Source organism: Nannobrachium achirus (assembly GCF_963921795.1).
Source record: "Nannobrachium achirus genome assembly, chromosome: 21".
Taxonomy (NCBI): domain Eukaryota; kingdom Metazoa; phylum Chordata; class Actinopteri; order Myctophiformes; family Myctophidae; genus Nannobrachium; species Nannobrachium achirus.
Genome location: NC_137828.1, coordinates 1,830,166 through 1,843,572, shown reverse-complemented (window position 1 = coordinate 1,843,572; position 13,407 = coordinate 1,830,166).

The following is a 13,407-nucleotide window of genomic DNA, read 5'->3' as shown; positions in this document are numbered from 1 at the left end:
GTTGACTTAGGTTCAATAATATTTTGTGTTTTTTTGTCACATTCCTAAGACAATAATTAGATTACAATAAATGTACCCCCATTGATTCCGGATGGGGACCCAAATGCATTCGGGTCACAGCTTCCGGACATCACCATGGCAGGACGTGTTTTTCGCTCACGCTCCGGAACCAAAACACCAAAGGCTTGGTTCATCCCACATTTTCTCCTATTTCTACTATGGATCACGGATTTATGCTATAAATCACCACAGATCCTAACACCAATGGAATACGAGAATCTTTTATGGGAAATGGACAAAACGGACGAAAAACACAGTGAGTTATATCTTCTTGCCAAAACGGTAGCTAAGCACCCGAGCTTTGGATCTCATGTTATTCAATCTTTGCTGGCTGCTAACCGGAACAAAAGGGACAAACCCCTGAATGGTTGTATGAGTCGATCCTTGATCTTCTTATTATTACTGCAATCAGGAGATATAGAATCGAATCCAGGGCCTGTAGCTACCAGACAGATGACCCGAAGACTAGCTGCTCTCGCTACTGCAGCTGGATTGACGACGGCAGATCCTTCTTTGTCTGTGATCAGCGAAGCTAACGATGCTAACTTAGCTAGCTCCTCACTGATGAATCCCGAGGGACTAACAACGGGCTACTCCAGATGTCCTGACCAGCCGACCTCCGACGATCACACGGCAGTCGCCTCCGCGGACTCACGGATCGCCGGTGAACCCTCGGCGATCGCCCCCGCATGACTAGCTCAGCACGAGACCAGCATCATCAACGCAAGTCACACAACACCGGACCCCGGCGGCCCCACCGACCCACCCGACCTGCAGACGCACCCGGCGGACCCCTTCATGGACCCGGTGGACCCCCTCATGGACCCAGCACCCCAGAACAGAGTCTACATTAACTCTGCTCCACGCTGGCTAACGGAGAAGGCCAGAGCGCTGTTTTCAACCTGGGTTAAATCGGTGACCACGGGCCCTCACCACCCCATCCCCCAACTTTTCATGGAGACCCCTTTGTCCCTTTGTCCCCCTCTGAAGCCCCCAGAGACTGCAACCAACCCCCCCTCCCCCACCGACGCCGTTGCGAACACTTCCATAGACCTCGCCATGGACTTTGCCAGCCGCTTTGTGAAAAGAGGTATTCATATTATGCACTTAAACATTAACAGTTTGTTTGCTAAATTTGAACAAATCAAGCATATGGTTCACGAAGGTAAGGTCCATTTTCTAACCTTCTCAGAGACCAAACTTGATGACTCTATCACTGACTCTCAGATCGAAATTGACAACTACTCGGTCATCCGAAATGATAGAAACAGATTTGGTGGTGGTGTATGCATGTATGTTCATAACTGTATTAAGTATATCCCCCGCCCTGACCTACAACACAGCTCTTTAGAAACTGTATGGGTGGAAGTGATTCTTAAGAAAGCTAAAAACATACTAATCGGTGCCATCTATAGACCGCCCGACCAAAATGATTTCTATGAGTTACTGGAGGAGAGCCTTGCACCGGTGGACAATGTTGAAAAATACATTATTGGCGATTGGAACACAGACATGCTTCGTAAAGAAGCTCCTCTATTCAAAAAGTTCAATAAGCTATGTAATCAACAGGGTCTCACTCAGCTCATCACCAAGCCAACTAGGGTTACAGATAACTCTCAAACCACCATAGATCTCATTGTAACCACAGACAAATCTAAAGTCTCCGCGAGTGGGACTATTGAATGTGGTGGTCTAAGCGACCATGATATCATTTACTGCACCCGCAAAATACATAAGTCCAAAGCTGACGGCCACAAAACAGTTGAAGCTAGAAACCTCAAAACCTACTCTAGCGAAGCCTTTAACCACAAACTGGAGAAATCTGACTGGTCCCCAGTACTAGCTAGCACTCAGGTCGATGAAGCCTGGCTAGGCTTTAAATCCATTTTCAACACTACCCTAGACGAAGTGGCTCCTTTGCGTAGGGTCAGGGTTAAAGCCCGCTCACAGCCATGGTGGAATTCGGAAATCTGTGAATCAATGAAACTTAGAGACAAAAAATACTCTGAGAAACGCAAATATAATCACAAACTCAAAAAAGGCCCCAATAAACACCTTAAAGCCAAATTAGAAATAGTCAGTTTAGAGGCTAATAAACTGAGAAATCGGACAACCTCCTTAATCCTTTCTTCCAAAAAAAAACTACTTGGATGAGAAAGTTGAGGAAAACATCCACAAACCACGAGACCTATGGAAGCTATTTAAAACCCAGCTAGGCTGTGGTGCTAAACTCAGATCCATAGCCAACAACAGACTCTCAATTCACCTAGGCAAAACTGAATGTATCCTCTTTGGATCTAGTCAGAAACTTAGCCTAGTTGAGAACTTCACAATTAAAGTAGGTGACACTGTGATAGAAAGAAAAAACCACATCTGCTACCTGGGTTGCATCCTGGAGGCTAACCTATCCAGTGAAAAAATGACCACCAAGGTAATCAATAAAGTCAATCAACGAATTCGCTTCTTGCAAAGAGTTGCCCCACTGATCAATATTAAATCCCGAAAGACACTAGGAGGTGCTCTTATTGGGCCCCTCATTGATTACGGAGTCCTTGTCTGGTATCGCGACGCCCCAGCTGCCTTAAAGCTAAAGCTCCAAACAGCCCAAAACAAACTAATTAGGGTTGTGCTTGGTCTCCCTCCTCTGACCCACCTTACCGAGCATCACCACGAAAGCGTGGGGTGGCTCAAAGTAGCTGACAGAGTACAGCATCTTGCAATGGGCCTGGTGTACAAGATACACTACACCTCCAAGATTCCCATGTACCTGACAAACTACTTCTTAAAGGTCAAGGATGTTCACGATCATAACACCAGAGGCAGCTCCACTAATCATCATCAGCGTAGATTTAACACTAAACAAGGCGCTAACTCGTTCTCCTGCTATACCATCAACATGTGGAACGCCCTTCCACAAGCCCTAAAGGAGAGCAAATCCCTAGCCTCCTTCAAAATTGGTATGAAAAGTCACCTTCAGACAGCAGCTACCCGTGACTTGTAAATAGACTAAGCCCCCATGCTCCCCCCCCCCCCTTTTTCTTTGTATTGCCTTTTGTATTTGATATTATGCTTTTGAAACTGATATTATCCTAGATAAAGTACTATGTTCTATCCGTCTGTCTTTCAATGTTATATGAGATACTTAAAGTGTGGTTCCTGTGGAAATAAGCCTCGGCTTTCTAGGATCTCCTTTTAGTTGACCTTGTACCAGTGATTTGTACTGTCATGAAACTGTACTTTTTTCTATTGCAAACTTCTAATAAATTCTTCAATCAATCAATCAGTCCCCATCCGGAACAAAATGTGCTTAATGCTTAATGTAAATGTTATTTCTATGTTGTGTGTTGGTATGCGGTCAGGCCTAGGCCAGGCTCAGGGAAGAGGACGCCCCTGTCATGCAGAGTCCAGCATGGACTTATTATACAATATTATATTATAGTGTATTTTTTAGTGCTGTTCGAGTTAACTAAATTAATCGCGATGAACTCACCGTTATGTTAATCGCGATTAATTATTTTAATCGCAATTAATCGCATATTTATATATTATAGCCATTTGGCCTTTGGACACTGTTTCTCAACATTATTATCTCAACTATTATTTGGGGAGGTCTCCAGATGATTAGCTTAGTGTGCAATATTGTTTTCTCACTCAACAGTAAACAATCCAACATACATATACAGGGTATCTGCACATTTATAAAGTGACAATTTAATTATTTTATTAATATCTCTAATTGTCTCACAATTATTAACATACTTTCGCATAAAGCCAGCATATTTTTCCACTCCCAAGTTTATAGGGCCACGAAAGACTTGAAAGATATCCCTCTAAGTTACATTGTGAACTGATAAAAGCTGATGACTTATTTGCGATTAATCGCGCGATTAACTAGCTAAATCATGCGATTAATCGCGATTAAAATATTTAATCGTTGGACAGCACTAGTATTTTTATGTCTTGTATTGTGATGATTTATGACTGGACCCCAGGAAGAATAGTCTCCACTACGGTAATCCTTAATAAAGGATTACTTCACCACTTTTCAACCTATCTTCATGTAATAGCTCCTCACTAATGTCCCTAATTAATGCAAAAAAATTATAATAAAAAAATAAATAAAATCTACTCGGTCCAAGTCTCTTAGGAGAGCTGTGGGAAGTTCAGAAACTTCCAAGCTAATAGAAAATGCAGGCTTTCTATTCCTGAAAAGTTGGCAATGTTAAAGTCGAAGCTGTTGTTCTCGCGATTATACAAATCAAAAATATCTTTTCAAAATATTGTTTAAAAAAAATCTGTCAAATGATGATGTCACAAGACTATGGATTTCTGAACTTCCCACAGCCCTCCTAAGAGACTTGGACGGTGGACAGAGTAGAATTTAGTTTTGCAATTTTATTATGAACATTAGTGAGGACCTATTATATGAAGACAGGTTGAAAAGTGGAAAAGTCCTCCTTTAACTAGTAAGACACCTCAATGGGACAGTGAATATACAAATGGCCATAACTTTTTTCGCGACGTTTCCGTCAGAGCAGGCCTCTCATTCTGTGGACCTTAATGGCCAAACTAATAGATAAAACAGAAATGAAATGTATGGCAGAAAATCACAGGTCCCCTCTCATTTTGGTGACTGGGTCCCCGGCTATTAACATATTTGTCCACAGTTGCAGACCCCCATCTGAAAATATGTGGTGCCAGGGTCCTCCACACAGATTTATGTTGTTAAAGTGTTTCAAAACTACTCAAAATAGTTTTTTTTTCCCCCTCGATAGTTTGTAAATAGCAAATATACAAGCTCAAAATATGTAGCAATGTGACACATTGTGAGCTTGCTGATCTGCTATTTTCAAATGTAAATGTAAAGTAGTATAGCCTCGTTGCTTCTGTTGGGCTTATTTCTTTGGCAACATCTGGCAACAGACAGTTCCCTGTCACTTCCTTACTTGGGAGGAAGTGAAAAGATGTTTTGCCCTCAGTAAAAGAAAATGGCAACATACAATTCCCTGTCACTTCCTTACTTGGGAGGAAGTGAAAAGATGTTTTTCCCTCAGTAAAAGAAAATGGCAGCCTCCATAGAGAGGACCAGGAATCACGTGAATAGAGTAACAAAGTCATGACGTGACTCGCTCATCAAGTCATTCCTCTATAGAGAATAACATTGAGTCATCTTAAATCCTCTCATTAAAGCATTGTGGTCCAAAAATAAACAAACAGTCTCCTGAATATTGTCGGGGAGGAGGCTCTGTATGGTTTATGATAGTCAGTCACTCATATTTGATACAGTCTGTTTCTGGTGAAAATGTAACTAATTGGGCGACAGCAACATTAGTGTTTTCTCACTATCAGTTGATTCTTCATACTGTATATCATATCAGTCAAACCGCACTGATCATAATTATGTTTATATGTTATAAACATAAACCAACATAATTTGGCCTCCAGTTTGGGATCTGGAGGTATTCGTTGTGGGGCACTGTGAGCTTGTATATCTGATATTCACTGTGAGCTTGCATATCTGATATTTACTGTGAGCTTGCATATCTGATATTCACTGTGAGCTTGTATATCTGATATTCACTGTGAGCTTGTATATCTGATATTTACTGTGAGCTTGTATATCTGATATTTACTGTGAGCTTGTATATCTGATATTTACTGTGAGCTTGTATATCTGATATTTACTGTGAGCTTGTATATCTGATATTTACTGTGAGCTTGTATATCTGACATTCACTGTGAGCTTGTATATCTGATATTTACTGTGAGCTTGCATATCTGATATTCACTGTGAGCTTGCATATCTGATAGTCACTGTGAGCTTGTATATCTGATATTCACTGTGAGCTTGTATATCTGATATTTACTGTGAGCTTGTATATCTGATATTTACTGTGAGCTTGTATATCTGATATTCACTGTGAGCTTGTATATCTGATATTCACTGTGAGCTTGCATATCTGATATTCACTGTGAGCTTGTATATCTGATATTCACTGTGAGCTTGCATATCTGATATTCACTGTGAGCTTGTATATCTGATATTCGTGCTGCACTGTGGTGTTGATTTTGACATCAAATGGCTCCTCCATTAGCTCTGTATTATACACATCCTTCTCTAAAAATTTGAATATAGTGTAAAAAAGCATTTCAGATGCCATAGCACCGCAAATCATAACTGACCACAGAAACTCCCCACTGGACTTCAAGCAACTCTGACTTCACAAGGTTGACATTTCTCTATTATAAATCCTTGTTTTGAGTGGTCTCCTGTAATATTTATAATATGGACTTTTGATATTAATCAACAATTCTAAATTTTAACAAAAAAGGTTTGGAATAATTCACTGAATGTCCAATGTATCTAAAATATATGAAAGTTTCAAGAAATATATGAAAATTTCAAGAATATTTACTTTTACACAATATTCAATTTTTTCTAGAAGTATCTGTATAGGCCTATGTGTATTTATTATTTGATAAGGATATTAAGTTGATCAACAGTGTGAAAGAATTTGACCCACGGTCAATGGTACTGGAGGACCTTAAAGGAGAGAGAGAACTTAAAGGAGTAGTTCACCCTCAAAATGACTTTTCTATTGATTACTCACGCCATGGAGACTTGAGTTCATGAGTTCAATAATATTTTTGTTTTGTTTTTTGTCGCATTCCTAGGACAAAAAGAATATAGTAAATGTATCCCCATTGATTCTGGATGGGGGTAAATTTATTGTTATCAAATTATTGTCTTAGGCATGTGACAAATAACAAAATATATTATTGAACTCAAGTCTCCATGGCGTGACTAATAAATAGAAAAAAGTCATTTTGAGGGTGAACTACTCCTTTAAGGTCTCTCTCTCTCTCTCTCTCTCTCACGCACACGCACACACGCACGCACGCACGCACACACACACACACACACACACACACACACACACACACACACACACACACACACACACACACACACACACACACTTGCGACCATGACCATGACAATGGTTAAAGAGGTAATCTCTGTGTCCTTCAGTGCAGTGTTGTCAGTAAGGAATGTGCACATGATGACAATCTAACTAGAATCACCTGCCTTGTGGAGCCTCGGGCGCTCTGTGCGTAACGACGCGTCGACGGGGCAACGAGTCACCAAGGCACAGAGTCACACAGTCACCAACCAGGGGTGTCACACCAAATCCATGGGCCCTGGGTTCAAGGATTCACTGCGGGCCCCCCCACGAATGTTCTTCATTACGCATGTAATGTTTGTGCTTTAACTATTGAAAAACAGCAGATCTACAAGCTCACAGCGCGGCACCGAGAGCCGCGCTGCAAGCTTGTAGATCTGCTATTTTTGAAAAGTCGTGAAAGTTACGTGCAATTCTTTGATTCTATTTCAAATCCTTCTGAGGTTTTTTTTAAGAAAAAAAAAGAAAAAACTATGTTTCTATGTCAGTGGTGCTTAAACAGTTTCATGTCAAGGACCCCCAAAATTATATGTATTTGGCCATGGACCCCATCTCAAAATATTTAGTTACAGGGACCCCCGCAGAAGCCAAATTTTAATTACAAACGTTCGCTTAAAAAAAATATATATATATTCAAATATTCAAGAAGTAAAAATCTTGTGCAAAGATTTTTACGACTTTTAAAATGGCTAAAGTATAAAATAATTAAGGCCCCTCTACTCCACCTTGGGCCCTGGTAACTCAGTCCCACTTCCCCCCCCCCCCCCATGTGACACTCCTGTCACCAACCCTGTGTGCTCTGAGTTGAAGACAATCACACTGTGATTGAGGACTCTTTCTGTCTGCAGAGGACTGGCTGATCATCTGTCCATACAGGCTACTACTGGTCTCTGGATTCTATCTGCACTTCAACCAGAGTCCACACAAGGTAAGAAAAGGACAAGATGTCTATAGTTTAGTTTCTATAATGCAAATAGCCTGCAATATAGTGAGCGAGTGAGTGAGTGAGTGAGTGAGTGAGTGAGTGATACTAGTGATATGTAGCCCGGTCACTGATTGATTGAAGTCTGTATTAGAAGTTTTGCATAGGAAAAGGTACAGTTTCATGACAGTACAGTTCACTGATACAAGGTCAACTAAAAGGATACTCAGGTAAGCCTGCCTTGCGGCTTATTCCCATTGAGATCCTTCCCTTTCATATAACACTGAATGCCAGACGGATATAGATTTATATCATCAACTTGTTTCCACATTATGTTCTCAAATAGCCTATATGGCTTTATTGGCGGTATGAAATTGGAGATATTGTTAATATCTGGCATATGTTGTTCTAGCAATTGGAAACACTGTCCCGGGACATCATTAGCCTATCAGTGGCTGGTATTTTATTGTCATTCATTCTGCTGACTGTCAGCTATTGTCCTGGTATTGCTGGGGTCTCGTGATACATATGGTGTCTTTCCTTTACAATGGGACAGACTGAATGCTCTCTCTCTCCCTAGAGACTATACCAGGGGTTCTCAAACCTTTTTAGGCCGTGACCCCCAAAATAAACATAATTTGAACTGGGGACCCCCACCCTGACAAGCACTTGGAATTGTAGGCATTACATTTAATGTGACTCGGTTCCACAGATAAATATTGTGAAAATAGTAGTGAGCGTTGTGAGCATGTAGATCTGCTATTTTCACAATGTTCGCCTTGCTTACTTAATATTTGACAGTTTGGCCAGTTTGGTATTCAAACGGTCTTGAAAGTCCTTAAATTGTCACTTTATAAATGTGCAGATAACCTGTATACACTTATGTTGGTTTGTTTACCGTTGAGTGAGACTTTTTCATTTTTGTAATTATTATTTATTTTTACATTAAGCTAATCATCTGGGGACCCCGCAAAATAATTTGGGGACCCCACTTGGGGTCCCGACCCCAAGTTTGAGAACCACTGATCTAGAGACTCTATATTTGTAATAATAATCACAATCTACAAAGTAAGTACTTAGTAAAGTAAGTAAAGTAGGCCTAAGTACTTAGTAACTAAAGTTTGTAGTAGAGAATACAAATACAATATCTGCCTCTGAGATGTAGTGGAGTAGAAGTAAAAGTATTGAACATTGGAAAATACTCCAGTAAATTAAAACGTAGCTCAAAATCTAAGTACCAAGTACTGTACTTAAGTACTGTACTTGAGTAAATGTACTCAGTTACTTTACACCTATAGTCCAAGGGAACTGGAAGCTGTACATGAACCAGAATAACCAGTTAGACAACGACAACAAAGATTCTGTCACATAATGTACAGAATGCTGAGACGTACACACAGGGGCGTCACAAGGGGGGGGGGGGGGTGGGACTGAGTTACCAGGGCCCAAGGTGGAGGGGCCTTGATTATTTGATAGCTATTGAAAAATAGCAGATATACAAGCTCACAGCGCGGCACCGAGTGCCACGCTGTGACCTTGTAAATCTGCTATTGTTGAAAAGTCGTGAAAATGTGTTCAAATCTTTGAATATATGTATTTTTTAAGCGAACTTTTGTAACTAAAATTTTGCTTCTGGGGGGGTCCCTGGAACTAAATATTTAGAGATGGGGGTCCGTGGCCAAATGCATTGCATCATTTTGGGGGTCCATCACATGAAAAGGTTTGAGCACCACTGACAAAAAAAATACACAATTTTTCAAAAATAGCAGATCTACCAGTAAGACTCCCTAATCGGGAGATAAGCGACCGTAGGTCACTTATCTCCACAAATAGGGCAAAAATGTGTTTTTCCCAAATCTTCCTGATCCATGTTGATGACATGAGTGTAGACATGCTGTGTAGTGATATTCGTGATTTTAGGGCAAAAACTGTAGGAGCAGTGTCCAAAAATGTGTTTTAAAAATCGGCCTGAAGGTGGCGCTACAATAGGGCCATGTGAGAAATGAGGGGTGGGGTCTCCGCGTTGCCTTGGCGGACGAATAGGTACCGGCCCCGGCTCTCCCGGACGCTCCTAGCCCGAGTTACGGCATTTTATGTGCGCTGCAGTGGCAGGGGGTCCTCCACTGGGGGTGCCACCACTTTTGCATCCGTTCTGGAGCACCAGGAGTCGGTGGTCCCCGGGAATTCCCCGTGAGCAGCCCCGTTGGGGTGGTCATTTGGTCATTTTTGCACATTTGGTCATTTGTTACATCTGGGGGTCCCCCAGGGACCTGGGGGTCCCTGGGGCTCCGGGGGTCCTTGGAGGTTGTAGTTTGGCAGGCAAGGAGTGTGTGTGTAAAATCTGGCATGGATCGGGTCAACGGGTGCGGAGATATAAGCAGGGAAAAAGTGTGACGTGTGAGCACATTTGGTCATTTTTTACATCTGGGGGTCCCCCAGGGACCTCGGGGTCCCTGGGGCTCCAGGGGTCCTTGGAGGTTGTAGTTTGGCAGTCAAGGAGTGTCTGTGCAAAATTTGGCATGGATCGGGGCAACGGTTGTGGAGATATGAGCAGGGCAAAAGTGTGACTCACTGACTGACTGACGCACAGACAGCCCGTGGAGGTTTTGGTAGTAAATGCGACCTACGGTCGCAACAAGCTTGTATATCTGCTATTTTTCAATAGTTAAAGCACAAAATAATGGGTAATAATGCGTTCCCAGTCTAAATGGGTTAAACCCCCTCCTCCCCCTATGAAGAACATTCATGGGGGGCCCGCAGTGAACCCTTTAACCCAGGGCCCAGAATGTGGTGCCGCACCCCTGCATACAGAACAATACAGTACAGTACAGTACAGTACAGTCTATCTATAGGACAGACTTACAGAGATTACAGGTGCTGTTTTGTAAGCATTGTTACGCCACAGCCTCTGGGCAGCCGTATAAGACACTGGCCTATGTTATGGTTAATGGCGGGTTCTGGGAGAGAGAGATGAAGCAGGGACCCCTTAGTTGAGAGAGAGATGAAGCAGGGACCCCTTAGTTGAGAGAGAGATGAAGCAGGGACCCCTTAGTTGAGAGAGAGATGAAGCAGGGACCCCTTAGTTGAGAGAGAGATGAAGCAGGGACCCCTTAGTTGAGAGAGAGATGAAGCAGGGACCCCTTAGTTGAGAGAGAGATGAAGCAGGGACACCTTAGCTGAGAGAGAGATGAAGCAGGGACCCCTTAGCCGAGAGAGAGATGAAGCAGGGACCCCTTAGTTGAGAGAGAGAGAGAGAGAGAGAGATGAAGCAGGGACCCCTTAGCTGAGAGAGAGATGAGGCAGGGACCCCTTAGCTGAGAGAGAGAGATGAATCAGGGACCCCTTAGCTGAGAGAGAGAGATGAAGCAGGGAAACCTTAGTTGAGAGAGAGATGAAGCAGGGACCCCTTAGCTGAGAGAGAGATGAAGCAGGGACCCCTTAGCTGAGAGAGAGATGAAGCAGGGACCCCTTAGCTGAGAGAGAGATGAAGCAGGGACCCCTTAGCTGAGAGAGAGATGAAGCAGGGACCCCTTAGTTGAGAGAGAGATGAAGCAGGGACCCCTTAGTTGAGAGAGATATTAAGCAGGGACCCCTTAGTTGAGAGAGAGATGAAGCAGGGACCCCTTAGTTGAGAGAGAGATGAAGCTGGGACCCCTTAGCTGAGAGAGAGATGAAGCAGGGACCCCTTAGCTGAGAGAGATATGAAGCAGGGACCCCTTAGCTGAGAGAGAGATGAAGCAGGGACCCCTTAGCTGAGAGAGAGATGAAGCAGGGACCCCCACTACATGTTGGATTCATGTTCATGTGTATTTTCAGACATTTAACCACTTAAACACTCAATACTTATGAACTTGACCTTTGGCTTGTAACTCTATACTTGGTCTGCTCTTTTGTCCCCTCTACATACCAAACCGCTTTGTGAAAATAGCTTGTAGATCTGTTATTTTTGGATAAAACCCCCCATCCCTAATAGAGATTCAAGTGGTTAATGTAAAGAAATCCAAAAAGGAAAATCTTGATAACAGAAAGATTTGGCGCACTCCTGTAATATCTCTAAGGACCCGTTTTGTCACTCAGTCTTGCGACCGCAGTTTTCCCAGTGAACCTGAGCGCAACGGTGGGGGCGCGGGAGTGTGGGGAACACACACCACTGACTGTTGCTGATGATGGAGAGGTTATTGCGACCGTAGGTCGCATTTACTACCAAAACCTCCACAGGCTGTCCGTGAGTGAGTCAGTCCGTCAGTCACACGTCACACGTCACACTCTTGCCCTGCTCATATCTCCGCAACCGTTGCCCCGATCCATGCCAAATTTTGCACACACACTCCTTACCTGCCAAACTACAACCTCCAAGGACCCCCGGAGGGGGACCCCCAGATGTAAAAAATGACCAAATGTGCTAAACTGACCAAATGACCACCCCAACGGGGCTGCTCACGGGGAATTCCCGGGGACCACCGACTCCTGGTGCTCCAGAACGGATGCAAAAGTGGTGCCGCCCCCAGTGGAGGACCCCCTACACTGCAGCTCACATAAAATGCCGTAACTCCGGCTAGGAGCGACCGGGACAGCCGGGGCCGGTACCTATTCGTCCGCCTTGGCGGCGTGGAGACCCCACCCCTCATTTCTCACATGGCCCTCTTCTAGCGCCACCATGAGGCCGATTCTTGCAAAACACATTTTTGGACACTGCTCCTAAAATGTTTGCCCTAAAATCACGCAAATCGGTACACAGTATGTCTACACTCATCCCATCAACATGAATCTCTCCCATATAGCGCCACCTCCAGGCCGATTTTTAAAAACACATTTTTGGACACTGCTCCTACAGATTTTGCCCTAAAATCACGAAAATCACTACACAGTATGTCTACACTCATGTCATCAACATGGATCAGGAAGATTTTGGAAAAACACATTTTTGCCCTATTTGTGGAGATAAGTGACCTACGGTCGCTTATCTCCCGATTAGGGAGTCTTACTGGTAATATAGCTTTATGTATTGAGAGGAACTCTTGGCGATTTAAGAGACTCGTCGCCAATTGTAAGATATTTAAAAGTTATTTGGGGCCATGATGATTGATAACCTCTTCTTCCCACTACTAGACTAAGGATTTATATTGTCTGTGTTATTGTTTACAACCTCAATTATTCATGTGTGGCAAGATCGCAGTTCCACTAGTTTTACTAGTAGGTTAGTGTAGGCTTAGAAGCCTTTTCAGAAGTGAATTTAATGTTTTCCATTTAATGATGTCCTTTAACATCATCTTGCGCTAATGCACGCAGCTGTTTTCGCCAGGTTTTAACGTCTTCTTTTATTTGTTTCTAAGCTCGCGACCCTTCTTGCCCATCGGCCCCCACCGTTGCGCTCATGTTCACCGGGAAAAGTGCGGTCGCCTCAGTCTTACAGGTAGAAGCAGAGATAATGATAACAGGCATCCAGTCTATGCTTGATGA